At 35.5% G+C, this 26852-nt stretch overlaps 1 pseudogene; it reads right to left on the bottom strand.

Moving 5' to 3' along the window:
- Positions 1–18628: 18628 nt before the first annotated feature.
- LOC142538227 (homeobox-leucine zipper protein REVOLUTA-like) lies at positions 18629–25179 on the bottom strand (annotated as a pseudogene).
- Positions 25180–26852: the final 1673 nt, after the last annotated feature.

Genomic DNA, 26852 nt, shown 5'->3' with positions numbered 1-26852 from the left:
GGTATGAATTGAAGCCCCACTCAGCCGCACAACACACGGCTGGAACATCAAAGAAACAAGAACAACCGTTAAACTTGCTGCATGAAGGAAAAGGGGTTACGGGTTGGTACCCCACGGCTGGGCAAGGGCTGGCCTTGGTCTGGAGGCTAACTAAGGTCGTGGGGGAGTCTAGGGGAGAGTCCTAGCAATGCTAGGACTCGAGGTAAGGGCTGGGGAAGGAGTCCTAGCCAAGCTAGGACTCCTACCCGAGAGTGGTGCCGCTGCACGCTTAGGTGCAGCAGCGCGCAAGCGTCGCTGCGATGCAGCCAGGGGCAACGGGCTGGGTTTGAATGAGTCCTTAGGGTCCTAGGTGAGTGCTCATGGGTCTGGGTCCTGGGACAGGTCACTGCGTATGGTCCTAAGCACAAAAAGAAGAGTCCTAGTCACTATGGGAGTTCTCGGCCAGCATGAGTTTGGGGTTGGGTGGCTTGTTTTTGTTGTTGGGGCTCGGTTCTTAGTGTTCTAAGGGTCCAGTAGGATAGTTTAAGATGTGGGTCAAGTTTTGGGTCGACATGGTTCGGGGTAACTCGTGAAAATCGAAATTTGGCTCGGAGTCGAAGTTTAGGTGTCAATTAGGTTTTTTAAATAAAGAAAAATTGGAAAACGGCTCACGGAGGTGGAGTCGTGGTCCACAAGGGCTAAAATAATATAAAAAGACTAAATTATGAATTTAGGAATTTTATTTTAGAGTCTGGGATTTTTCGGGATTAAAACACCGTCAAAACGATTAATTAAAGATTAATTGAAAAGTCTAGCTTTTAAGATAAATAAAATTATGGGAATTTTAATTTAAGCCTAAATAATTATTTGGGACATGCTAGAGTCAAGAAATCAAGAAAAAATTCAAAATCGTAAAAGGTCAAGTCCAGGGGTAAAACGGTCTTTTTACACCGGAAAAATTAGTAAACGTCGTGGCAGTGCCTTAAATGCTATTTTTATGATATTTATTTTTAAATTTTTATGAAATGTTCATGATTAAATTATGATTTTTAAATGTCTAAGGGATTTTTATGATTTAAGGAAGACATTTAAAAGACATGTTGCATGCTTGGTTTCAAAAACAAAATTAAATGTTATGCATGATTTTTATAAAGTGATGAGAATGTAAATGTTGAAGGAAGTGAAGTAATTGTGACTAATTCGTTAATGTTGGAGATGTCGTGAGGGTGACGGTCCCAGTGGGAGCCCGACGATCGTGTTTCCATTATTACAAATATGAGGTTATGAGGTTTGAGGTAAGAATGAGAATATCGTGAGGGGAGAAGGCCCCAGAGGGAGCCCATTTATGGGAGAAGGCCCCAGAGGGAGCCCCGACGATCGTATTTCTATTCGAATCATGATAGGCCAAGGCTCAGTGACCGATGAGAGTGTTGCTGATGTCCCCGCCGCCCAGTATTGTGGTTTAATGTAGATGTATCCAGCGATTTTTCATGTTCATGTCATGTCAGGAAAGTCACATTTAATGATATGAATTCAAAAAAAAAAGAAAAGGAAAAAAGGAAAAATGTTTATGATCATGAAAAATGTTTTATGTCACGTCATGTTGAGGAAAAAAGGAAAATGTGAAGGTTTATGTTATGCATCATTATGAAAATGTTTCTATTTAAAGTTTATGTATTTTCATGAAAACGATATTTTAAGTACAAGTATTTTTCACTGTTATATATTGACTGTATTACGTGTTATTCGTTATTAAGATTATGGTGTGTTGAGTCTTTAGACTCACTAGGTGTGATGGATGCAGGTGGTTTGGAGAGAGGACTTGATGGGTGATTTTGTTGGACTGTCGGTGCACACAACCCGAGAACCAGCGCTTCTATTTTTCCGCATTTACGTTTATGATTCATGATTTAAGCTAAAGATTTTTAGACTATTTATTTATGCTTTTGAAAGATTTTTGAGAGGTTTAGCATGGGCTATTCTTTTCAAATTATTGCTTTTTAATTTTGGTAAACAGTGGACGATTTCAGTTTTACGACTATTTCACATGATTTTTAAATGTTAGTTGGTTGATGTTTTATTTCAAATGGGAAAATATTTTTATGTGATGGTCGAAAATTGTAAAGGAAAAAAAAATTTCTAGTACTCTTAAAGCAATAAAAAGGGCAGACGTTACAAAATGAGTGTATTAGGTGTGGTGAAAGTTGAGGAAAAATTTGGTTGAGTTTCGAGTCGATTCGAGTTAAAAACGGGACCCCGGTCCAAGTTTTAAAATAATTTGGTTAAGTTATGAAATAGCCTCGAGTTTACGTTGAGGGATGCTTTTAAATATGTTTTGGGACATTTTTAAGAGTTTGGTAAGTTTCGGATCAAAATGATGAGTTTTGGATTTATCCGGGATTTAATCGTCATACGAAGCATTAATTAAAGAATTAATTGAAACGCCTAGATTTAAACTAAATAAAATTATGGAGAATTATATTTAAGCTCAAATAATTATTAGAAGTCTAAGTTTCTAAATTGGGAATTTTATGCTAAGGTTTGGTTTAATTCGGGATTAAAACGCATTAATAGGTTATTTTTAAAGATTAATTTAAAAGTCATAGATTTATGCCAAATAAAAATATGGGAAATTTCATGTAGGCTTAAATAATTATTTGGTACATGTTAGAGTTAATGGAATTAAGAAAATGTCAAAGATGTGAAATTTTACGTCTAGAGAGAAAACGGTAATTTTTGGTCAAGGCAGCGCCCTGAGCACATTTTATCATGTTTTTAAATGTTTATGCATCATGTTTACGATGAAATTATAATAAATACTGTGCATGCTTGGTTTAAAGGAAAAATTACGTATATGCATGATTTTATTAAGTGATGAATATGATGACACGTTTTGAAGGAAGTGATTAAGTTGTGACTGACATGATGACATGATGATATGATTGGAGATATCGTGAGGAAAAAGGCCTCAGAGGGAGCCCGTTTACGGGAGAAGGCCCCAGAGGGAGCCCGACGATCGTATTTCCATTGATATGATATGATGATATGATAGGCCAAGGCCCAGTTGACGGGTGAGAGTGTCGCTGGTGTCCCCGCCGCCCAGTACTGTGGTTACACGTAGATGGATCCATCGACTGACATGATGACATGATGATACGAAAGTCACAGCTAATGAACTGAATTCAATTAAAAAGAAAATGTATACGTATATGATGACATGAGATGACATGCTTTAATACGATATGATTTTACACGACACGTTTACGTATATGATAACATGAGATGACATGTTTTGACACGTATATGATGATATGAGATGACATGATTTGACACGACATGATTTTATACGACATGTTTATGTTCATGTTTTAAAGTTCATGAAAGGTATGTTGGCATTATGATTTTACACAACACGTTTACGTTATGCTTTTAAGTTCATGAAAGATATGTTGAGTATGATATTTTTCACTACTGTGTGCTATGTATATGTACTTGTTATTCCTGGTACAGGCGTGTTGAGTCTTTAGACTCACTAGGCGTGTGTGATGCAGGTGAGCTAAATAGTGAGGAGACTGGAGGTGCCGAACTCTGAGTAGGCAGACTTGGTGGGGTGACACGACCCGAGGACCACGTGTTTTCCGCATTACGATTTATGAGATTGAGAGGAGATGAATATTTTCATACGTTGATGATTTTAAGAATTTTATACGTTTGTGTTTAGGTATGATTTTGGACGAGTTTGGTTATTTTAGACCGCACTATTTTTATATTCAAATATTTAAGATCATTTTTAAATGTTATATTTTCTGTACAGCGCATGCATGCGAAACGTTTAAATGTTATTTCGAAAATGGTAGTTTTTATTTTAAAAAAAAAAATATTTTCGCATTTTTTAAAAATGAGCGAGACGTTACATAAAACATGTGATGTTCATTGCCGGAAAAGGCCTAAGAGATTTATGTTTGAACATAAATCGTTGATGGAGGAGGATTTTAAGTCGATCATGGAGCAATGGCAGCTGGGTGATCAAGTAAGTGATATTTCAAGTAAATTATCTAATTTTGGTAATATCCTAAAGCCTTGGGCAAGAGCTCTCTTTGATGTTGTGTCCCAGAAAATTTCGCCTTTTCGTCGTGAGTTCATGACCCCGGCTCTTGCCGAAGACCGTGCTGTCAGGATTTATTAGCTGGAGCACGAAATAAAGAAGTTAGTGATACAGGAAGAAATGCACTAAAAGCAACGTGCACGTGTGAATTGGTTTTCCCATGGTGATGGCAAAACGAAATTTTTTCATTCCTTTACTTTCGAGATGAAACGTATTAATCACATCAAACGGTTGGTTGATGAATATGGTGTTTGGAGATCCAAGGAACGCCGATGGAAGAAATTCTCTTGAAATATTTTGCGAAACTATTTTCTTCAGATAAACTTTCTGATCCGGAAATTGAAGATGTCATTTCGCATTTAAGGTCGACTGTAGATGACTCAATGAATAGTATTTTTTTTTTTTTTGCGCCATTTACAAAAGTTGAAGTTCGAAAAGCTTTATTTGATATGCATCCTTCAAAAGCACCAGGACTAGATGGATTTACGACTCTATTTTTCAGAAAAATTGGGAAATTGTGGGGCAAGAGGTTACAACAACGATTCTAAAAGTGTTAAATGGGGCAATATGTTTGATCTCATTGGAAATTTTCTATTATCACTCTGATTCCCAAAATGTCTGAGCCATATAGCCCAAAATAATTTTGTCCCATAAGTCTTTGTAATATGTGCTATAAAATTATTTCGAGAGCAATCACTAAATCGACTAAGGCCCATTATGACCATGGATATTGATCAACACCAAAGTGCCTTTTGTCTCGGGCCCTCTCATCACAAACAATGTTATAATTGGATTTGAATGTATGCATTGGATACACAAGAATAAGAAGAATAAGCATGGCTTCGGGGCACTCAGATTATATACGAGTAAAGCTTATGATCGGGTAGAGTGGAAATACTTGGAGGCGATAATGATCGAATTGGGATTTTCTATGGATTTTGTGAATTTAATTATTCGTTGTATAACTTCAGTTTCATATTCGATCTAGGAAAATCGGTCTTTATATGGCAGCATTCATCCACAGAGAGAGCTTCCCCGAGGCGAAGGACGACCTTCTTTCTCTGTACTTGTTTACTATACGTGCCCAAGAGCTTTCAGCAATTTTCTGTAAAGCTGAAAATGAAAGAAGATTTAAGGGAGTGAAGATTGCATCTAACTGTCCATCAATATCACATCTTTTTTTTTTTTTTGCCGACGACAACCTTATTTTTTCCCGTGCTTTGGAATCAGAATGCCTACAACTTCGAAATTGTTTACAAAAATATGAAAGAACATCTGGGCAACTAGTGAATTTTGAAATTTCAACTCTCACCTTTAGCCCGAGTGCTTCTTTAGGAAATATCCAGTCCATGCAGCTTATTTTCTCTATTAATGTAGTTCGAGGGCATGATCTTTATCTTGGGCTACCCACATTCTCTCTTCGAAGTAAGCGTATTCAGTTCTCTGGATTAAGAGAAAGATTATATAAGAAAATTAATGGGTGGGCTTCAAGGTTTTTTTCCGACAGGGGGTAAGGAAATACTTATCAAGTCAATTTTACAAGCTATTCCCTTTTACGAAATGTTCTGTTTTAAATTGCCGACCTCTTTATGCTACAAGTTGGAGCAGTTATGTGCCAAGTTTTGGTGGAGTTCGAACTCGACCTGGGGAGTATTACATTGGGCTGGAAAAATTTGTGCATGCCAAAATAGTTTGGTGGAATGAGTTTTCACAGCCTTGTTGATTTTGATAAGGTGCTCTTGGCGAAACAAGTTGGTGGTTAATCCAAGAACCAGAGGCGGATGTACAGATGGGCTATACTGGGCTGTAGCCCAGCCCACTTCTTTTTTTTTTTAACACTTAGTTAAAATTTCAACCTACCCATCAATGGCCCAGCCCAGCCCAGTCCAGCCCAGCAACAGCTTCTCCTAATTTTCACGCCGTCTTCACAAAATTTGGGATTTTTTTTTTGTTGGCCAGTCACCGTAGTTGCTCATTTGCTTGTTCTTCCTAAATCCTAAATCCTGAGATTCGGTCCATCTTCCTAAGATACAGGTTAGCATATCATATTTTTCTTAATGACTTCTTGCATTCTGTATTTTATTTTTTAATGTAATTCATAAATTACTTTTCCAAAAAATGTAATAATTTTCTTCTTATTTTATTTTTAAAAAACTTCTCAACTTAGTCATTCCATGAAATGCTATTTGAATTATAAAGATAGTCTCTGCGACTGTTTTGGTCGAATAAGCTTGAAGAAGTTATAAAAAAAAATGGAACGAGCGGCTTTATTAACGAGAAAGAAAAGAGAAGAATAGGTGATGAATATGAATAGGAAATATGACTTGCACAATAATGGGAGGGAAATTAATTATGTTAGAAGTTAAATTTAATTTCTTAAAGAAAGTACAAAATTTAATATAAATTCAACATCTGAACAATATATATGGGTGCATGGATAGTTTAATAATAATTGTCGATAATTGTTGTTCAGTTGTTGAGTTATTGATTGACTATTACTTGTTTATTTGTTTGATAATTATTTTATTACTTGTTTAGGACTATAATTATTTTATCCTGGAGATTTCACAGATCAAGAAATTGTTGCTTTGGAGTATGAATTGATACATTATAAACTTGATGTGATGCAAAATTTAAAGGTTTCTACACTTGTTGAGTTGTGTCAGCAATTGACTGAGAGTGGACGGTCAAATGTTTACGTTATGTTGACTAGATTGATTCGTCTTGTTTTGACATTACCAGTTTCTACCACCACTACTGAGCGAGCTTTTTCAGCAATGAAGCATGTGAAGACGGCACTTCGCAATAAAATGGAGGATGACTTTCTTGCCAATTGTTTGACACTCTATATTGAACGATATTTAGCTAAACATATTGATGTAAATTCTATTATTGATGAATTTTATGTTTTAAAATCTTGTATGGCACAACTTCGTTGAACGATATAATATAATTTTTTTAATAATATATAACTTATCATAGTGAGTTCAAGCCCCCCCTAACTCTTATTCCTGGATCCGTCCCTGCCAAGAACCTACATCTCTTATGCCACATGTACTCAAAGCACATTATTTTTTGGCGTGCACTTCATGATTTCATTCCTACTTAATTGAATTTGCATAGACATCATCTTCTTGTGAGCAGATGTTGTATGCTTTGTGGAGCGTAAGAGGCATCTACGAGTCGTTGTTTAATTTTATGCCATTGGTGCATAAGGTATGGAAATGTACTGATATATGGTCATGTTTAAATAAGTGTGTTAGACTGTCTTTTATTGATTTTGCTCTATCATTGAGGGATATCGTGTCAAAGACTGAGTTTGAGTTTTATGTGATGTATGCTTGGGCTATTTGAAAAGAGATATGGCGATTTAAACATGAGCATCGTAAGCAAATATTTTCGGTTAAGGTTGACTAGGTGCAGTTTTACTCGGCTGAATTCCAAAAAAACACGAATGCAAGTATGGTTATAGAAATGGATAATCATCAACTCATAGAGAAAAAGTGGATGAAGCCTTCAGTGGATGTTTTAGACTTGATGTGGATGCAGGATATAACGAGCTAAGTGGCTGCTTTAGTGTTTGTGTTGTGATTCGTGATCATTTTGTGTCAGTTTGTGCTGCTTCGGCAAGAGGTATTCGTCATCCAGGATCAGTCGTAGCTGCAGAACTTAGTGCTATATATCATGGTATGTTGCTTGCTCTTCAAGGTGAGTTTAATCTGGTTCGAGTCTGTTCGGATTCTTCCTTAGATGTCCATGCAATGACCTCGGCTTCGGAAAATCTAAGCCCTGAAAGCAACTCTGTTTTGAATTTTTTAGGTATCTTGGCATGTGGAAGGTTTGATAGTTTTTGTCATGTTTGTAGAGATGTGAACAAATTGGCGCACCGCCTTGCACAATTTGCCTTATCTAATCATTCACCTATGATGTGGGTTGAAGGATTGTTTCGTGTGGTTGGTTAATGTAGCGAAGACTGATTTAACTATTATTTCTCAAAAAAAGAAATTTAAAAGTTTCAAATTCAATAAATATATTTTTCTAATATTGTTTATAATTTTTATATTTTATATAAATTCAATATAATTACAAAAAAGTACGCTTAATTATCAAGGATTTATATTTTACATATTAATTTAAAAAAAAAATTGGTGGACCAGGAACCGGACCGAAAATCGGAATCAGGTTCACGGGTCACAGTGGTTCCATGGTGTTTGCCATGGAACCTGACCAGTTTTAGACCGATTTCATAACTTTTGGATCTGGATCTGAAACTGGAACCTCCGACCCGTTAACCCTATAGGCTTGACGTGTTGAGCTTTCATGATATGTTTGAACTGTGATTTCTTGATTCAGTTATGCCTAGTGGATGTGCATATAACTTGATACCGACATGACATGCATTGCATTGCACATCGTGTATCGATTATCATTTTATAGATATATGTTGTCTTTTTATGGTTGTTCCATACGAAATGTTTGTTCACCACAAGGTGATTGTTGTTATCCTTCGGTGTGGACAATTACATGAATGACGGGAAGCCAGGATTCTAGAGTGGGCACTCCAAGAAGGAGCCACATATGAGCTAGTTGTGTCAATGTCTGTCATAGTGCAGATATGCATATAGATGCATGTATCTATATATCGGGGATTTGTCTTGAGGAGTTTAGATGTTCGTACATTTTCAATTGTTTATGTATGGGCATGATTTAATGTGATTTTTGTATAATAGGAATTTATATTATCTTATCTTCAGTATTTAACTCACCGTCATCGCATTTTACGGGCTCATTTTAAATGAAAATTTTATACTCATTTTTTAACGATGTTCATTAACTCTAATCAAATTACATTTTAATAATGACTATGAGTTAAGGGTCTCATACATGATGATGATTGTTAGATCATGATGGATACATCAGGTTGCTCTAGATCAAATGGGTACATACCAACAATCATATGCCATTGCTAGATTTGCAATATGGACAATCAGATTCTGATATTATGAATCTGATCTAAATGATGTGTTGAATGATTGTGATAATCCAGAAAAGATGTTACATAGAGTATTGAATCCTAAAGAATGATTATTCACGAAAAAGAATCTTGCAACTATTGGAAAGTACAAATAAAATAAATGGAATTCATCAGGTACTCAAAATATTCATTATATGTTCATATTCATCTAATTTGAAAATTGCTACATATTTTTCTGTTTAACTCATATAAGAGAGTTCGAAAAACATTTTTGATTCGTTATTCTTGTGATTTGAAGTGTTACTATCAAAATATAAAATTTGTTCTATTTTGGAATACGAACGTTGTAAGGCTTGAGATTTATTAGTCTTCATTGATGTGATATTCGTAAGATATGAGTATGCATGACATGTAATGAGAAGCACTAAATGAGATTATGAAGTGTTGCATGAGATATAGACCGCACCGGCGGTGCTAGACAGACCGCACCCGCGGTGTTGTACCAGTAGGGTTAGCGCACCCGCGTTAAAAGACAGAGCGCACCCGCGGTCCAAGCTTCGGGGAAAGTTGATGCATATCAATACATGGAGCGCACCCGCGGTGCGACGTGCAGTATGAAGGTTTAGCCATTTGTTTGACATGCAATTGAGATATATATATATATATATATATATATATGTATTGATTCTCACGATTTCAGCAGAAGAAATCGTGGGTTTTCCTTCAACAAATCCCTTAAAGCTTTTCATATCTTCAAATAGTGATTTTGAGATATCCGTGTATCAGAAGTCGAATCCGAACGCAGTATCGTACTCCTCTCGCTACGTGCTATACAAGGACGTAAGTTTTATTAAGTTTCAAGATGATTTGGAAACATGATATTGTTCGATTTGAATATGAACCAGATATGGTGTTTCTGATATAGTAGGCATCGCATAATTGAAGTCGGATCGCAGAACAGACTGTGTATGCAATTGTTACTGATTTTAAGTGTACCGATATTGAGATTATGAATTGTATTGATACTGATTATGAATTCTGGTAGTATCTCTGTGATGTTGAGATAGACGGGGTTATCGTGACTGTATTGTTATGCCGTCGAAACATCAGTAGATTGATATTGATTAGATTCAGTAATGATTTCGATTGTATCGTGATATCATTGATATGAATTAGATTGTACCTTGTTCAGATATGGATCAGATTATATACCGATTTGAGTATTGATCAGAACAGGTCTTGAATTGAGTTATATACTGATATGGTATTATATGATTGTCATTATCAGATTTGGATATGGACAGATTGGAATACAAGACTTCGTCTTCATCAGACCGAGAAGAGAAAGGTATAAATGGATGTCAATTGGGAGATCGACTTGAGTTAGATTTAACTCGAGTTTCCCTAAACCACTTACTTGTATGGTATTGTTTTTATACCTTTGTGTTTTAATGAGTATGGTTATTCGATTGAATTAGAAGTAGAAAGCAGAGAGCTATTAAGTAAGAGTCACTGACAGAGGGATTAGATTTTGACAGATTTGTCACTGACCCATTGCACATTGTCAGAATAGGCTTAGTCTTGGTAGATACGCCAAGGCACTGGACGTTTGGTGTATCGATGTGCTTAAGATACATATATTGTTCTTATTGTAGATTATTCGATACAGCTAGACCAAAGTCCAGAAATAAGAACGTACCGCCACTGCGACTGGTGGTAGTAGGTGGGAGACTTGTTACGTTCTTATTCACCGGGATCCCTAGACTAGATTAGAATGAGAGATGAGTCGAGTCTTAGATATTGAGACTAGAATTTGATTTACAGATCCGTATTGATTTATGTTTCGTAGATTACGATTCATGTTTTATTTACAGACTGGTATTGATACATATTGTTTGATTATGCTACATGTGATAAGATATAATTCATGCTTTTATGTTAATTCAGTTAACTGCATGTATACATTAATTATACTGGGATTTATTCTCACCGGAGTATCCGGCTGTTGTCTTGTTTGTATGTGTGCATGACAACAGGTGGGACAAGATCGGGGTCAAGAAGATGATGAGAGATCGAGATTAGAGTGGTGATTCCGGACTTGGATGTAGACTTGGTTTAATACTTGAAATTTAGTAGTTAAACCATAGACTAGTTTGAACTAGAAGCATGTTGTACAAGATTTGTATTATTATACTGGTTTGTATAATAGATTGATTCTATTACCTTCCGCATTTTAAAGAAAAAATTTTTAGACCCTGTTTATCTTAATTGATAATTAAATCCCAAAGATGATTAAGATGATGATTAGCGTCCGGGTCCCTACAACAGGTGGTATCAGAGCGATAGATCCTTTAGACTGAGATAGAAGAGAATGAGCGGGGTAGAGTGAGTTTTCTGTCCTTGCATGTGATTGCTAGCATGAGATTTATTTTAATGTTGACTTACATTGTGTGTGCTAGCATGACATTATGCTTTACTGCTTTGAAATACATGGTTACCTGATTATCTGATTTGAGTTGGTATTATGTATTATTGAGTATGAATCAGATCTGATTTATTATCAGCAGTAAGATGATCAGAGAAAGATTGGAACAGATTTGTAGTATTTGAGTACTAATGTTTTGATAAGCAGATATACCTCCACGGAGAATTCCAGAAAGGGGTAGTACTTCGACTAAACAGATAGATGTATCAGAAACTCAGATGGAAATACAGTTGGAAGAGTTTCAGTTATTTCAGCCGCCGATTCTGAGTGGTACCGAGATGTCTGAAGATTGTGAGAACTGGTTTGATGACATAGAAATACTGTTTGATTTACTTGATTATTCAGATGAGCAGAGAATTAAACTGATATTCCACCAGTTACGAGAGACTGCCAGAAGTTGGTGGATTACAAGTAAAAGAATGCTAGAACAGAGAGGTACAGTGATTTCGTGGGAAATATTCAGAACTGAATTTTATCGAAGATTTTTCTCAATTTCGTACCGAGAGGACAAGAAAGCAGAGTTTGAGAATTTGAGACAAAGCCAACTGAATATTGAAGAATATGTTGCGAAATTCTCTACTCTACTGCGTTTTGCTCCTCATGTAATTGGGAATGATGAAGCGGTAGCGGATCAGTTCATCAGAGGATTGAACTCGGAGATAGTTGCATTGATGAATATGCAGCGACCTTATCATTTTGTTGATGCCTTGAGTAAAGCGAAGAGAGCGGAGGCGAGTCTGATTAGACAACTAAAAAGGGTGTGTGCGATGCAACCGCAGACACAGCAATCCCCTCTCCGATTTGATCGCGGCAGCACGAGTGGAAAGCAAGATTTGCTGAAAGCTCGAAAGAAACCATTCAAGAAGTTAGGGAGCGGACTGAGCGGTTCAACTAGCTCCAGTGGTTCCAGCCCAAGTTATACTGGAGTGTATTGCAGGATTTGCAGAGGGAGACATTCCACAGAGCAATGCCAGGGAGTGACTGATAGTTGTCGTATCTGCCGACAGCCGGGACACTTTGCTAGAGTTTGTCCCCAGAGAGATTCCCGCAGATTTCAGGGAGCTGGACCATCTGGTGGTAGTGACCGAGGAACAGACCCAAGAGGCACTTGATGATAGAGTGGCAGGTACTGTTCTTTTATGATTATATTGCACAGGTATTGATATATACTAATGCATTCCCTACGATTATCTTTGACTGAGTTGCATTGAGATATGCTGTATCTGTTGAATCTGATTGTACTGTAGTATTGATTCCCTTACTTGTTGGGAAAGAAAGATTGATATCAGAGATTTCTGTGAAATATTGTATACTACAGTAAGATGAGAATGAGGTCGAGTTAGATTATGATGTACTTGTATTTCTGATTTGACCGCATTATTGATATTAATATGCTGAATAAGTACAGAACTGTTATAGATTTCCTTCAGGAAAATATAAGATTCAGACCAGATAAGGCTGATAAGTAGAAATTCTACGGTAAGGATTCTAAATTCAGAATTCCTTTGATATCTGTATTGTCTATGACTCGATTGATACAAAAAAGAGCAGATGGTATCCTTATGTATTCAGTAGATGTACTGAAATCGAGCCTAGCATTGGCAGATTGCCAGTGATGTACGAGTTGGCTGATAATTGCCAGATAAGATTTCAGATTTGCTTTATATCAGAAAAAAATAGATTTCAGAATTGAATTGATACCAGGTACTGGTTGTGTTTTAGAATTCAGTACAGAATGATATTGAATGTGCAGAATGCCACTGAATGAAGTGAAAGAATTGAAAAATCAGTAGAAGAGTACGGGCCAGGAGTTACATTTGATTTAGTGTTTCTCGGTGGCATATTTCAGTATGTTCAGAAATATTCTAATGATTTCATGCTCGTTGTATCTATGATGTTTTGATATACTTACAGCATCTGATTGATTGAATCGAATATCTGAAGATTGTATTGAATACTCTGAGAACTGTGATTATTGTATACAGAAATTATTCAGATATGAATCCTGCTTGAAACAGATTGTATTCAGAATATGCGATATCTGAAGTCAATATACCGATTGATTTTGACACAGTTGAGATTGTGATCAGTGACTGAGAACGATACCGATATCAGAAAGATCAGTTTCAGAATGTCAGAAATTTATTTTGGTCTTAGATGGCAGATTATCTTATACGATTGTTGTTTAGTATCTGCTTGAGTATTGTTATTGTTCTAACACAATATTTGAGACAGCTTATATTGTTTGAGGGCATATTATATTTGCAGATGATATATAGCAGTTGATCAGAACGACATAAAGACGTGATTGATTAGCCAGAATTGACAATATTGCCAGGAATTGCCGTTTTATGAGTTTACTAAACTCACTAGATCAGTACAGATTATTGATATTATGAATCTGATTTGATAGTACTGTTATTCTGAGTCAGTGTTTGATATAGATTATTCAAACCGAATCAGAGCTGAACTCGAGAATTTCGGCAGTTCAGAGATTTAATCAGAATGTTCAGAACTTAAATTCGATGAATTTCGTAATAAGATTACTGCAATACTTTCCAAATTGTAAATATGATATGATTGTGATTGACAGATTGTTCAATCTATAGCTATTAGTTTGTACAAGATGACGTACAAACATGACCAGATGACAAAGATCGATGTCAAAGAAATGGTCAGATTGATCAAAAGGTTGAAATAGATTATATCAGATTGTGAATTTTAATTGAGTTTATACTTGTGGCAGAATATACCATGAGCTTTCTCATATATTACCCACCGATTGACAGATAGTCAGAGTGTACTATCCGGATATTGAGAGATATCCAGAGAGTTGCAGTGCTGGATGCTAACACCAGTTGACATGACATATTGTCACTATATGAATTATTGTATAATGATAGCTATCAAACGAGTATTGAGATAGCCGCAAATGAGACATTGTACAGTAAGTACTGCAGATTTCTTTGCTATAAGAATAATATCTCGGAGATACCTGAGATAGAAGCTGATACGATCAGAGATATGACAAAGAAAATGTAGCTAATTCAGAAGAGAATGAAGACTATTCTATTAGTGAAAATACAGTAAGTGAACAGGGCATCAAAGAGATTATCTGAAAGACAGAACTTGTCATGAGATTAAGATTTCAGAATGGATTTATTGAGATGAGTTTTTGATTTAAACTCTGCATACATTCCTTCTGATATATCTGAATTGATTACTTGCAAGTTCGAGGACGAACTCAGATCTAAGAGGGGGAGAAATGTAAGGCTTGAGATTTATTAGTCTTCATTGATGTGATATTCGGAAGATATGAGTATGCATGACATGTAATGAGAGGCACTAAATGAGATTATGAAGTTTTGCATGAGATATAGACCGCACCCGCGGTGCTAGACAGACCGCACCCGCGGTGTTGTACCAGTAGGGTTAGCGCACCTGCGTTAAAAGACAGAGCGCACCCGCGGTCCAAGCTTCGGGGAAAGTTGATGCATATCAATACATCGAGCGCACCCGCGGTGCAAAAGTGAGCGCACCCGCGGTGCGACGTGCAGTATGAAGGTTTAGCCATTTGTTTGACATGCAATTGAGATATATATATATATATGTATTGATTCTCACGATTTCAGCAGAAGAAATCGTGGGTTTTCCTTCAACAAATCCCTTAAAGCTTTTCATATCTTCAAATAGTGATTTTGAGATATCCGTGTATCAGAAGTCGAATCCGAACGCAGTATTGTACTCCTCTCGCTACGAGCTATACAAGGACGTAAGTTTTATTAAGTTTTGAGATGATTTGAATATGAACCAGCTATGGTGTTTCTGATATAGTAGGCATCGCATAATTGAAGTCAGATCGCAGAACAGACTGTGTATGCAATTGTTACTGATTTTAAGTGTACCGATATTGAGATTATGAATTGTATTGATACTGATTATGAATTCTGGTAGTATCTCTGTGATGTTGAGATAGACGGTGTTATCGTGACTGTATTGTTATGCCGTCGAAACATCAATAGATTGATATTGATCAGAATCAGTAATGATTTCGATTGTATCGTGATATCATTGATATGAATTAGATTGTACCTTGTTCAGATATGGATCAGATTATATACCGATTTGAGTATTGATCAGAACAGGTCTTGAATTGAGTTATATACTGATATGGTATTTATATGATTGTCATTATCAAATTTGGATATGGACAGATTGGAATACAAGACTTTGTCTTCATCAGACCGAGAAGAGAAAGGTATAAATGGATGTCAATTGGGAGATCGACTTGAGTTAGATTTAACTCGAGTTTCCCTAAACCACATACTTGTATGGTATTGTTTTTATACCTTTGTGTTTTAATGAGTATGGTTATTTGATTGAATTAGAAGTAGAAAGCAGAGAGCTATTAAGTAAGAGTCACTGACAGAGGGGTTAGATTTTGACAGACTTGTCACTGACCCATTGCACATTGTCAGAATAGGCTTAGTCTTGGTAGATACGCCAAGGCACTAGACGTTTGGTGTATCGATGTGCTTAAGATACAGATATTGTTCTTATTGTAGATTATTCGATACAGCTAGACCAAAGTCCAGAAATAAGAACGTACCGCCACTGCGACTGGTGGTAGTAGGTGGGAGACTTGTTACGTTCTTATTCACCGGGATCCCTAGACTAGATTAGAATGAGAGATGAGTCGAGACTTAGATATTGAGACTAGAATTTGATTTACAGATCCGTATTGATTTATGTTTCGTAGATTACGATTCATGTTTTATTTACAGACTGATATTGATACATGTTGTTTGATTATGCTACATGTGATAAGATATAATTCATGCTTTTATGTTAATTCAGTTAATTGCATGTATACATTAATTATACTGGGATTTATTCTCACCGGAGTATCCGGCTGTTGTCTTGTTTGTATGTGTGCATGACAACAGGTGGGACAAGATCGGGGTCAAGAAGATGATGAGAGATCGAGATTAGAGTGGTAATTCCGGACTTGGATGTAGACTTGGTTTAATACTTGAAATTTAGTAGTTAAACCATAGACTAGTTTGAACTAGAAGCATGTTGTACAAGATTTGTATTATTATACTGGTTTGTATAATAGATTGATTCCATTACCTTCCACATTTTAAAGAAAAAAATTTTAGACCCTGTTTATCTTAATTGATAATTAAATCCCAAAGATGATTAAGATGATGATCAGTGTCCGGATCCCCACAAACGTCATGTTCCATAAACTTCATATGTGATACAAATTTATCTCGAAAAGATGGAGTACATTCTAATATCACTTTGTCATATTTCAGTTTCTTCTGACATATTGTTTCAACAAAAGTTAAAACAAAATTCTATCCATATCAGTCGTGTACCTTGTAACAAAAAAATTTCTACAATAAATTAGCATTAAATGCATATATAGCTGTTGGAAGAGCTTATTTAGGAAATATTCAAAGTGCAACATAATAAAATCAACCACAAAATTTTGCCAATTTTTTTTATTAAGAATTAAATTCTGATAACTATATATATATATATATATATATATATATATATATATATATAAGTATGGAAGATTTTGAACAAATAAGTCAGGAAAAAATTATTTTAAAGCTAACAGATATCAAAAACTCTCTATGATATTCGAGGTAAAATACTTCATGAAATATCTACATATTTTAAATTAGTGTAGATAATTTATTTCTACAATGTAACAATTATTAAGTACGCAATATATGATTCATTGGTAGGAAACAACTTTATGATAATTCATATCTTATATAGAATGTAAAAATTATTCAGTATGATAAAAATCAGTGTCGTTAAAATTAGCATCGATGTGACTATTTGGTGTTCAAAAGTGACCTTTAATTTAATATTGGTATGGATTGTATAAAATGTTTTGTGTGAGTTTTGTGATTGGTTTCGTGAGTAATATATTTAAAAATATATTTTGGAAGTTCATATATATATATTTTAATCGAAATATTTAATAAGATTGACTTGAGATATTTATGTTATACATATATATTTAAATCGATGCATTTAAACAAAGTTATATCTCGAAATTTTTATGTAACACACGTATAGAACTAGAATCATTAATTTTTGTTTTAAAAATATTGTTTTATGATCTCAAGGCATTTAATCATTGATGATCTGTTTAACATTTAATATCCATTGGCATATTTTCCAAAAAATATACATATATTTTTATCGATAATGTCGGCTCTATTTCTAGAATAGAAATTTGGGCAAGAAAATGTAATATTTCTATATTTAGCAAAGTTTTGTCTGCTTTTATATATATTAATATATCACTCGTGCGATGTATTATTATATGTGATTAATGAATAAAATTAATAAATATAAGCGTTTGAATAATTACTTAAAATACAAATCAACTGAGTTGATTATAAATCATATATTTAAAAAAAAGAAAAAATATCGCTATCATATATTTAAAATTAAAATTTTAAACCCCTAAGTTTTGTAAGTTTGGATACAACATAAAATTGACCATGATTGAAGATGAAATTCAAAAAAAAGTCTTATATGAGATAAAGATCGACTTTGACTTTCGTGGATCGTCGTTGTATATGATACAATCAAATGAAACTATCTACGTTAGAATTTGAAATGAACTATTGGATCAAAAGAAGTCACCTGATAGTCACTTTATATTCAAATTTGAATTTAAAAAAGGATTCGAAAAATCTTGATAAAAAATATTTAAAAAAATATATAGAATTAAATGATTTCAAATATTTATTGTCTTTATGAAAACAGAGTTTTAGCGGGAACCTACTAATTTCGACAACACCATGGCTTTTATTTATAATATAACTGAATTTATCGAGTTTTATCAAATATCTATTATTGAAATTTGAATTTGTTAGCCTAGTTAATTTGAAATATATTTATACAAAACTAATACATAAATGAACACTGAAGTATCAAACAAAATTTGTATATGAACAAAGGCTCAATCCATGTTCAAACATATTCTATCATTTCTCGAATCCGATAAATTTGAATACGAAGCCAATGAAAATCCACTTAACAAATTCAATACGAAGTAACAAGATCCTGTGATAGCAACCAGTTTCTTAGAAGTAAGAAATTCTTCCACAGCTTAAGAACACTGCAGCAGCATAATTTACATGGAAACATGAATAATTTTACTGACAAGTTTGTAAGAGAAGAAACTCCATTGACGCGATTTGGACGTTCATACGAAAGACCAATTCACGAAAGAGAAGGCCAGGCAGTGGACTGCGCTTTCTTCCGCCACAAACACTTTCCACACGATGGCTTGTTCATATGAGATATGACGACCCATCATCGACATACAGATACCTCCAGGCAAGTAAGCAAACCCCTGCAAATGATTAATGTTATTGTCCCAATTTGTAGGACATTTTTTGTTAATTACATGAAAAAATTTCTTCCCCGACTCCCAAAAATATTAGGTAAATGAAGCCAAACCACCTGTTGCATGATCTTGGCAAACTCTGAAAACAATGCCTCGTCGAATATTTTCTCTAAAGCAATGTCTTGTAAAGCAACCAACGTGGTTTCCAGCATGTCTAGCCCGGCCTGGTTTGCAAATATGAATACTGGCAGTGCCTGATACACCAAAAGAACAACATATTGCAATTTAATCATCACATAAGATTCCGATTCCCAAATATGTGAGAACCATGCAATTCGATCATATATATAATCATCTCAAACAAATAAGATTGTGTTTACCTTCATCGAGCAGCATAAAATGGCATCTTGGTGATGCCAAAGTGTTTTTAATACCGACTCATCACCGATAGAAACAACCCTCAGCAACTCAGCCCCGACATGGTATCTACAACCGAGGGGAACAAATTCATCAAACATGAAAACGAGAACAACCTTATGCGTCTTAACTTCAGAACCTCAAGCCAAATAGTTAGCAATACCTATAGCTCTGGCAGATCCAATTTGCAAGAGTTAGTGCTTCTGGCGATCCTGGTAATGGCTTTGGCCCTACTGTTGGGCATGATCCCGATGAGTATATTGCTGTGGCAACTCTCTGCACTGAGGCAATCACACTACGAACATACTGTCGTGCCATAACAGCAACATTGTCCTGTAAATTGTTTTCAATTGGAAATTGGAAAGCAATAGTTAATACTGATCGTGCATTGTGAGGTGTCGCTGTGTTTTCTGCAGTATGGCTTGCTGCTGGGCCAACTTCAAGACTTGATGTGAGATCTAGTGTTTTATGTGTAGCCAATGCATCCTGCGAGTCACCCTGCCAAATAGCATTGACATTCATTTCAAGTACAAAACTACCATTGTGGCACCTACTCGTGTACTAGATGATTTCTGACAAGTTATCAGAATAAAAGATTATAAATTCGAATAGTGCAGATGCATTACCCTAACTATTTGTCATATAAAAAAAACCCTTGATATTCATCATTGGTGTGAGTCACCCTCCCTTGAGCTCGAGATTTTAGGCAAAATGATTTCTAACAAACTGATAGATGTCAATCATTTATGACAACAGAGCATACAAAATCATCCAACATGTTTCTTGCATACATGCAAACGGGTCTAAGGGCATCATCAAAGGGCCTAAAGTCTAAAGAAAGAAATCATGAGAAAACCTAGTTGCAAGTGACGAGTTTTCGTTCTTTTTCCCGACATTTTAGTACGTTTTCAAATATCGAATCATATGGGAGAAATTTTACCCCGAGCTCAATATTGCTATTGTGTAACTTTGTCTTACTGGTGATGGAGCCACTCAGTAGAGAGAGACTATGAATAACAACCCAAGATCTCTAGTATATTGGAAAAGTTAAAAAAAGAAGAAAAGATAAAGAGAGGAATTTTGAGTGAGAATGCTTTGAACTCAACTGGTTTTGATTCCAGTGGAATTATGCGCAAACCGGAAGGCAGCAATGGAGCGTCATCTGGAAACATGTCATCAATAGGTGCAAAAAGGAGCTCGGAGCAGGCTCCTTCTGCACTCTCATCAACTCCACTGCACATCTGTAAATAAGAACCAAATTATAACATTCTATTTCAATATTTTTCAAACGTAAGTACATGAATTGTTAATCCGATGTAAAGATCCTCGTGAACAGCACCTGTAAAAGGTGAATATCTCCAGATATAAAAGCATCTTCATGGCTGTGTGCGTGCCTTTCCAACCGTACAACTTCAAGCATCTGCAATAATACATTACATCATATTTCTACGGTAAAGTTGAAATTGTTGTTTTGTGGTGAAAAACGGAAGTAAAATACATCACACGGTTACAATGCAAAGATTCATACCTCTTCGTGTTCAATTGCATGGCCTAATGGCATGATTATTTGGCTTCCCGTAAACTTGGTAGGCCTCATTCCTGGATATGCATATGTATTTGCTTTCAAAGAGGCGGCAATATAGGCATCAACATTAAAATCGGCCCACTCCGATCGGTGCTCCCTTAAAATCGAACCAGCGCTGCTGGAGAGACACTCTGACGTGAAACGGAAAAATATTGTTTCGGTTAGCAAGCTAAAATTTGTTTATCTGAGCTTAACAAAATTTGGCATAGCAAATATAAATAAAGCATTTAAAATCCATCCAAAATAAAATTAAAGAAAAAAATAGTGGCAAATAATTGAACAAGATTAATAAGTACCTGAAGCAGCATGGATGCTTTGGCACAGACAACGCCTTCAAGAAAAGTACTCGCACAAGTGCTCAAATTTTTGGCGGAATTAATGGCAATTGACACATCTTCGGCACCATCACAGTTCAATAAAGACCAACCATCATCGTTGTATCCATTTACAGCATTATTGAAACCTCTACACAGATGAATCGATAAATTTTCAAATTTCTATTTACAAAATGGGATACAAAAGATGTAAAAATGTTCTGGCATGCAGTAATGATCTATGAAAAATATTGAAACAGATTACCTCCTTAACCTCTGGCTGAAAGTTCGTAAAACAGCCGGTTGTCTACCAAGACCATATACTACTTCACCGCTTGTCTCCTGAGCTATCTGCCTAATATATCGTAGTGCCTGCTTTTCACCGCCACATTAGAATTAGGGAGGGGAAAAAAAAGTAAATAAAATATCGCAATAGAAAAACAAACCAATCATATTTCGAGACTTAATCACCTTATAATCAATGGATCATTTCAAGGAAAAAACTCAAAGTTTAATTAGAAGACACAATTTATGGCAACTCGTGTATCAACAGTTAGTAAAAATCATCAACAACATAAAAGCATATAAGCGGTACACACCGCAATAGTCATTTTTTGTGCAATGACTTTTGATGATTCATAAAGAGACCGCAGCACTTCAGGCACGCTCCATGCCTGGATAAGGAAAAGTGTTATATCAAGTTCAATAAATCTAAGAAAACTTAGTGGTGTGGCATTTGAAGAAGGATAAAACCTCTAGATTAACATGATCCACTATGTGAACAATCGACCCTCCACCCTCACATGGCCGAATCAAATATCCAGATGGAAGCATTTCAGCCCTAACAAATTGTGAAGCTGCAGCTGGGTTAGGGCCTGCACCAGTACCAGAAAGAGACCTCTCACAAACCTTCATGTAAAGGCAGCGGAGAAATGTCAAAATCAAATACATACGTCATAGGAGTTCTAAAAATAATGGGCCTCAAACATCTAACAAATTTGATCATTCATACCACGAGACTACCATTTTCCAAAGTGGTTGTGTATCTCAGAGTCCAAAAATCACGAGCAGGAGTCAGAGAAGTTGGTGCATATGTCTGAAATCAAGAACCTGTTTTTAATCATCTCTAACGAGACCTGAATAGAGCTAAACAAGTGATGAATTCAAATCGTTCACCTGCATATACAACAGTTCGATGGTTCCTCCATTTCGAGCCGAAAATATAGTGAAAACCTCTAGGCTCCGACAGTCACGGAACCAAGATGGGCGGTCTTTAAGAATTTCAGCAATCTGTGAAATTTTCAAAATTTTCCGTCACGACACCTTCACACAACTTAATATGATGCTAGTATATGGGGAGAGAACTAAATGATTTGCTCACCTTTGTAGGCTCTAAGCTTACAAGACCACAAGCTCGAGCCGCCACTCCACTACAACTCTGTGAAATGGCAAATATCCCAACAGAATCCGGACCAGGCTGTCAGAAATGTAAAAATTTGCATATACCACTCAGTTTCAGAGTCGATAAGAAACTGCTAAATCTATATTAAATGACTCAAACCTTCATCCCAGGCATCTGAACCCAATCAACAGCAGTTCCTGTAGCCTTGGAAAGAAACTCCGCCAAGGTCTCCTCCGCAATAGACTGGAGTCTAAAGATAATGTGCACACAATTATTTAAGACAAATTAACAGTTACCAACTCCGGTGAAAGCTTCTAAATACTCAAGCATGGAACATTGGAAAAAAAGGTCTTTGATCAAGTACCCAGCAGGATTGCTAGCATCTCCGAGAGAGTGGCGTGGGGTGGTGACTGCTGACTCACAGCTCGCATCAGTGGTTGCTAAGGAAGTCTAAAGATAAGAAACAATGGCTTATAAGCCACAGCATGAAAAAAATTCCAACACAATGATTAACAGAGTTGATATACAAAGTTTAACCTAGAAAAAAAACATTTATATGAGAAGAATGGTAAAACATTAACTCAAATAACTTTATCGCCGATTATGTCAATAGACTAACTGATATGCGGGGTGCATACAAAATCATTGAACCATGTGCTGAGTCTCCCTACATCATCTTACATCTATTGCCAACAATACAGAAAATCAAAAGTGATCTAAAAGAATGCACTCATGGGAAAATGTGCAACAGCAAGTAAGCAGCAGAGGAAAATTACATACACTTTGTAACTGTTGCCGCATATAGCCATTTTCGCACACAAGCTGCGACACCTGCTTCTGGAGGCGATCATTTTCCTCCATCAACAGCTTGTTCATGGCACCAAGTTTTTTGTTCACACCGTGAAGTCTGGTCGATTCTTTCCGTTGCTTCTCTCGGCACCTATATTCATTCATTTCTCATGCTAAATGCCCGTTTCATCCTCAATCATTCCAAGCAAGATGATCAAATCTAGACCTCATATATTTCAGAGTTCCATTATACATATAAACAGTAGTAACAAGATGAAGAACATTTAAACTTAAAATTTTAACAAATTCTAATCACCCAAGTGAAAAAAAAAATGTCAATACTAAAATTTTCACATTATTAATCACGTGCTGAAGGACAATAAAGCCAAAACAAAAGGAGAAGACTAAAAAGATAAAAAGACACTCTACCCCATAATCTTAATCTTCTACCTGCGGTTCTGGAACCAGACTTTGATCTGTTTAGGCTCAATGTTGGACAGAATAGGGCATTCTCGGATGAGCTGCTGCCGGCGCATAGAGCTGGGCTTGGGGCACTCTGCATAGACCCTCTCCAAGGCCTCCACCTGCTCCACCGTATACCGGACATACTTCCCAGCATCAAGAAGTTTGTTCATGCTTCCACTGCTACTCTCCACATGCTGCTGCGCAACCATAGCCATTGTCTTCGAAACCAAGAGCTTTAAAACCCCTTAGAACAAAAAACAGACACTCAAACAAACACTTCGCATATAATGTAAATGCAAATCTTGAATACACTGAGCTGATTTAAATCATCGCACTAAAGAGCTCACACTGATTCTCTGAAGTAGACTAAGAAAATGAATAATGTTTAATAATCTTCCAAGTGAATTAAGAAGGATAAAATGAGCGATCTTGATTGAGGAAGAAGATTCATAGACCTTTACGTGCTTGAGAAACACACTCCCACCACTAACCTTAAAAAAAGGGGAACAGCCAAAATAGCTCCACGAAAGCTGATCAGCCTTGTTTAAAACATACGCAAACGTACAAAATAATCTGTTACTTTCTTGGATTTCCTCGCCAAAAATACAACCCTTCCGCGAAGCTGCGAATGAACCGCTTGGAAGATATGATTATTATATGAAGCAACCCTTACATAAATACTGCTTTTAGCACTTAAACCACCGGCCTTTCACCAGATGGAAGATGAAATCGTAGATTTCTGCCACGCATAACTCTTGATTATTACACAAAGGCGGCAAATTACAAGCGTTCTTATCATTGGTTACCTTTTTGTTTCGTAAAATGCTAAAAAAAATTAACTTTTCACCTCCTACTGCATTCCAAAATGTAAGCAAGAAAACTCCCTCCACCTGATCTTAGAAATTTTGGGATTCCACACAGAACACCAAATGTTCTGGAAAAATTGACAGGGGTGAGGAAGACAAGGAATTAACCCAAAGTCCAAATGGGGTCTTCAAATTCTTGAGGCACCTCCAGGCTCTTGAAAAATCTACAAAAAATGTAGGCTTGATCTTCTCTTTCGCCCAAAAGGTCAAAAAGGGAGAGAGAGAGAAATGTGACCCAAGAATTCAGTGAATATTAATAATATTTATATATAATATTATAGATTTCACAGGGAGGGACATCAAGAAAATTTCCTGCGATCAATGTTCTGATGTGCTAAAGGTGTAGTCCGTAGAGCCAGTGTAGACTGTAGAAAAGAGGAGGGAGGGTGGAGCTCGAAATTCGAAAACGGCAGCAGTGTTTATAGTTAGGACACTATTATTTTATTTATTTGGATAATGTAAATTGCATTTTATTAAATTAATTAAAAAATTATAAAATATAGAGAAATTTAAAATTGAAACATTTTTATATTTTATTTTTGATTCAGTTTATATTTATAGAAAGCAGTTATGGCAAATTGACATTTATAAGATAAAAACTCAAAGCCACGTTATCTAATATCATTGTCCTAGGTAGTATAAAAATATATTTAAAATGGTTTAGTAAGGAATTTCAATAAAATCTTACAGTTATTTGAGTTAACCATTGTCGCGCTTTAAAATCGAAGTGCTGTTGACATCGACGTTGTTCTTAAATATACAATCGAAAACAACAAGTCTCAAAAGTACAAATTTGAAAAACCAGTATAATCAATAACAATACTGAAAAATACATTGTCTTATACAACTTCGAATATTGTTTTACAGCAAAATGTAAAACAAAGTGTACGTCAGAAATAGCGAAATTTCTATCAAACATGGTGTACGAACAAAAATAGACACTAAGCAGCTGCTATTTATCTTCTTTACCAGTTATAGAACTGAATCTGTTCTTCATCCTAAATCTCTTCTACATTTTTATTTGAGATGGATGAGTAAGTGAATGATAAGATCATATGAGAAAATCTTCTCATTCTTTAAATCATTTTCAACAAAATTAGCAATATAACAAATATGTACGGATGTTCAGAACTGAACAAATATCAATATCATGTACTAAACATGTTATGAGTTTCAAGGTTGATTGATAACAGTCCCCTATATTTTAATCTTCGAATGGATGAAGTCGGTAATCAGTAATCAATAATCAATAATATTCAGAATATATATTCATATCATTAGTTCACAAAAGTTTCAGTGTTTTGGAATACAAATTTCAGAAATCAGCTTTTAAAAACATATAATACATATATGCCGGCCGATTTTAAAATATATATCTCGAATTAAAACAGAAAGTCCACTTACCGTAATTTGTTTAATAAGGTTTTTACACGGACAATGGAGTTTTTGTCATATTAAATTCTTCATATTTTTTTCCTGATTCCGATCCGGTTCCAGATCCGTCGATATCGGTACCGGTATGAACCGGTTTCGAATAGGTTCTTATTCCAAGAGATGTACCTTGGAACCAATATAATCCACTGCCCAAACGGGTAGTGGACGGGCCGATTCAAGTCATGTTTTTTTTATAATTTTTTTAACTCGTTCCATAGTGATTAAACTACCATGATCTATTCACTAATGGATTCGGATGGTTTTGGATCCGGGCGCGCCAAATCAGTTCCGGTTACGCTCTTGATTGGCCGGTTCTAGTCCGGTTCTGACTGAAATCGGCCCGTTAAACATACCAATACCGAAGGATTTTATGTTTTTTTATTACATTTTTAAATATTATAAGAATTGTTTTAGAAAAAAACTATAAAATACTTATAAAAATATGACCCTTCATGTTTTTTTATTACATTTTTTAATATTATAACAATTTTTTTAGAAAAAGACTGTAAAATACTTGTAAATGTTGAAAAATATATTTAAAATGTGAGTATTGAATATTTGAATGTTGAATATTTGAATGTTGAAAATAAGAGTTGTAAATATTGAAAATTAGTGTGTGATGATGTAGGTAATGATGTATTTTATTTTT

This window comes from Primulina tabacum, chromosome 3, assembly GCF_025594145.1.
Source record: "Primulina tabacum isolate GXHZ01 chromosome 3, ASM2559414v2, whole genome shotgun sequence".
NCBI lineage: Eukaryota > Viridiplantae > Streptophyta > Magnoliopsida > Lamiales > Gesneriaceae > Primulina > Primulina tabacum.
Note: the sequence above shows the minus strand (reverse complement) of the source record. Positions and strands in the feature narration are given on the sequence as shown.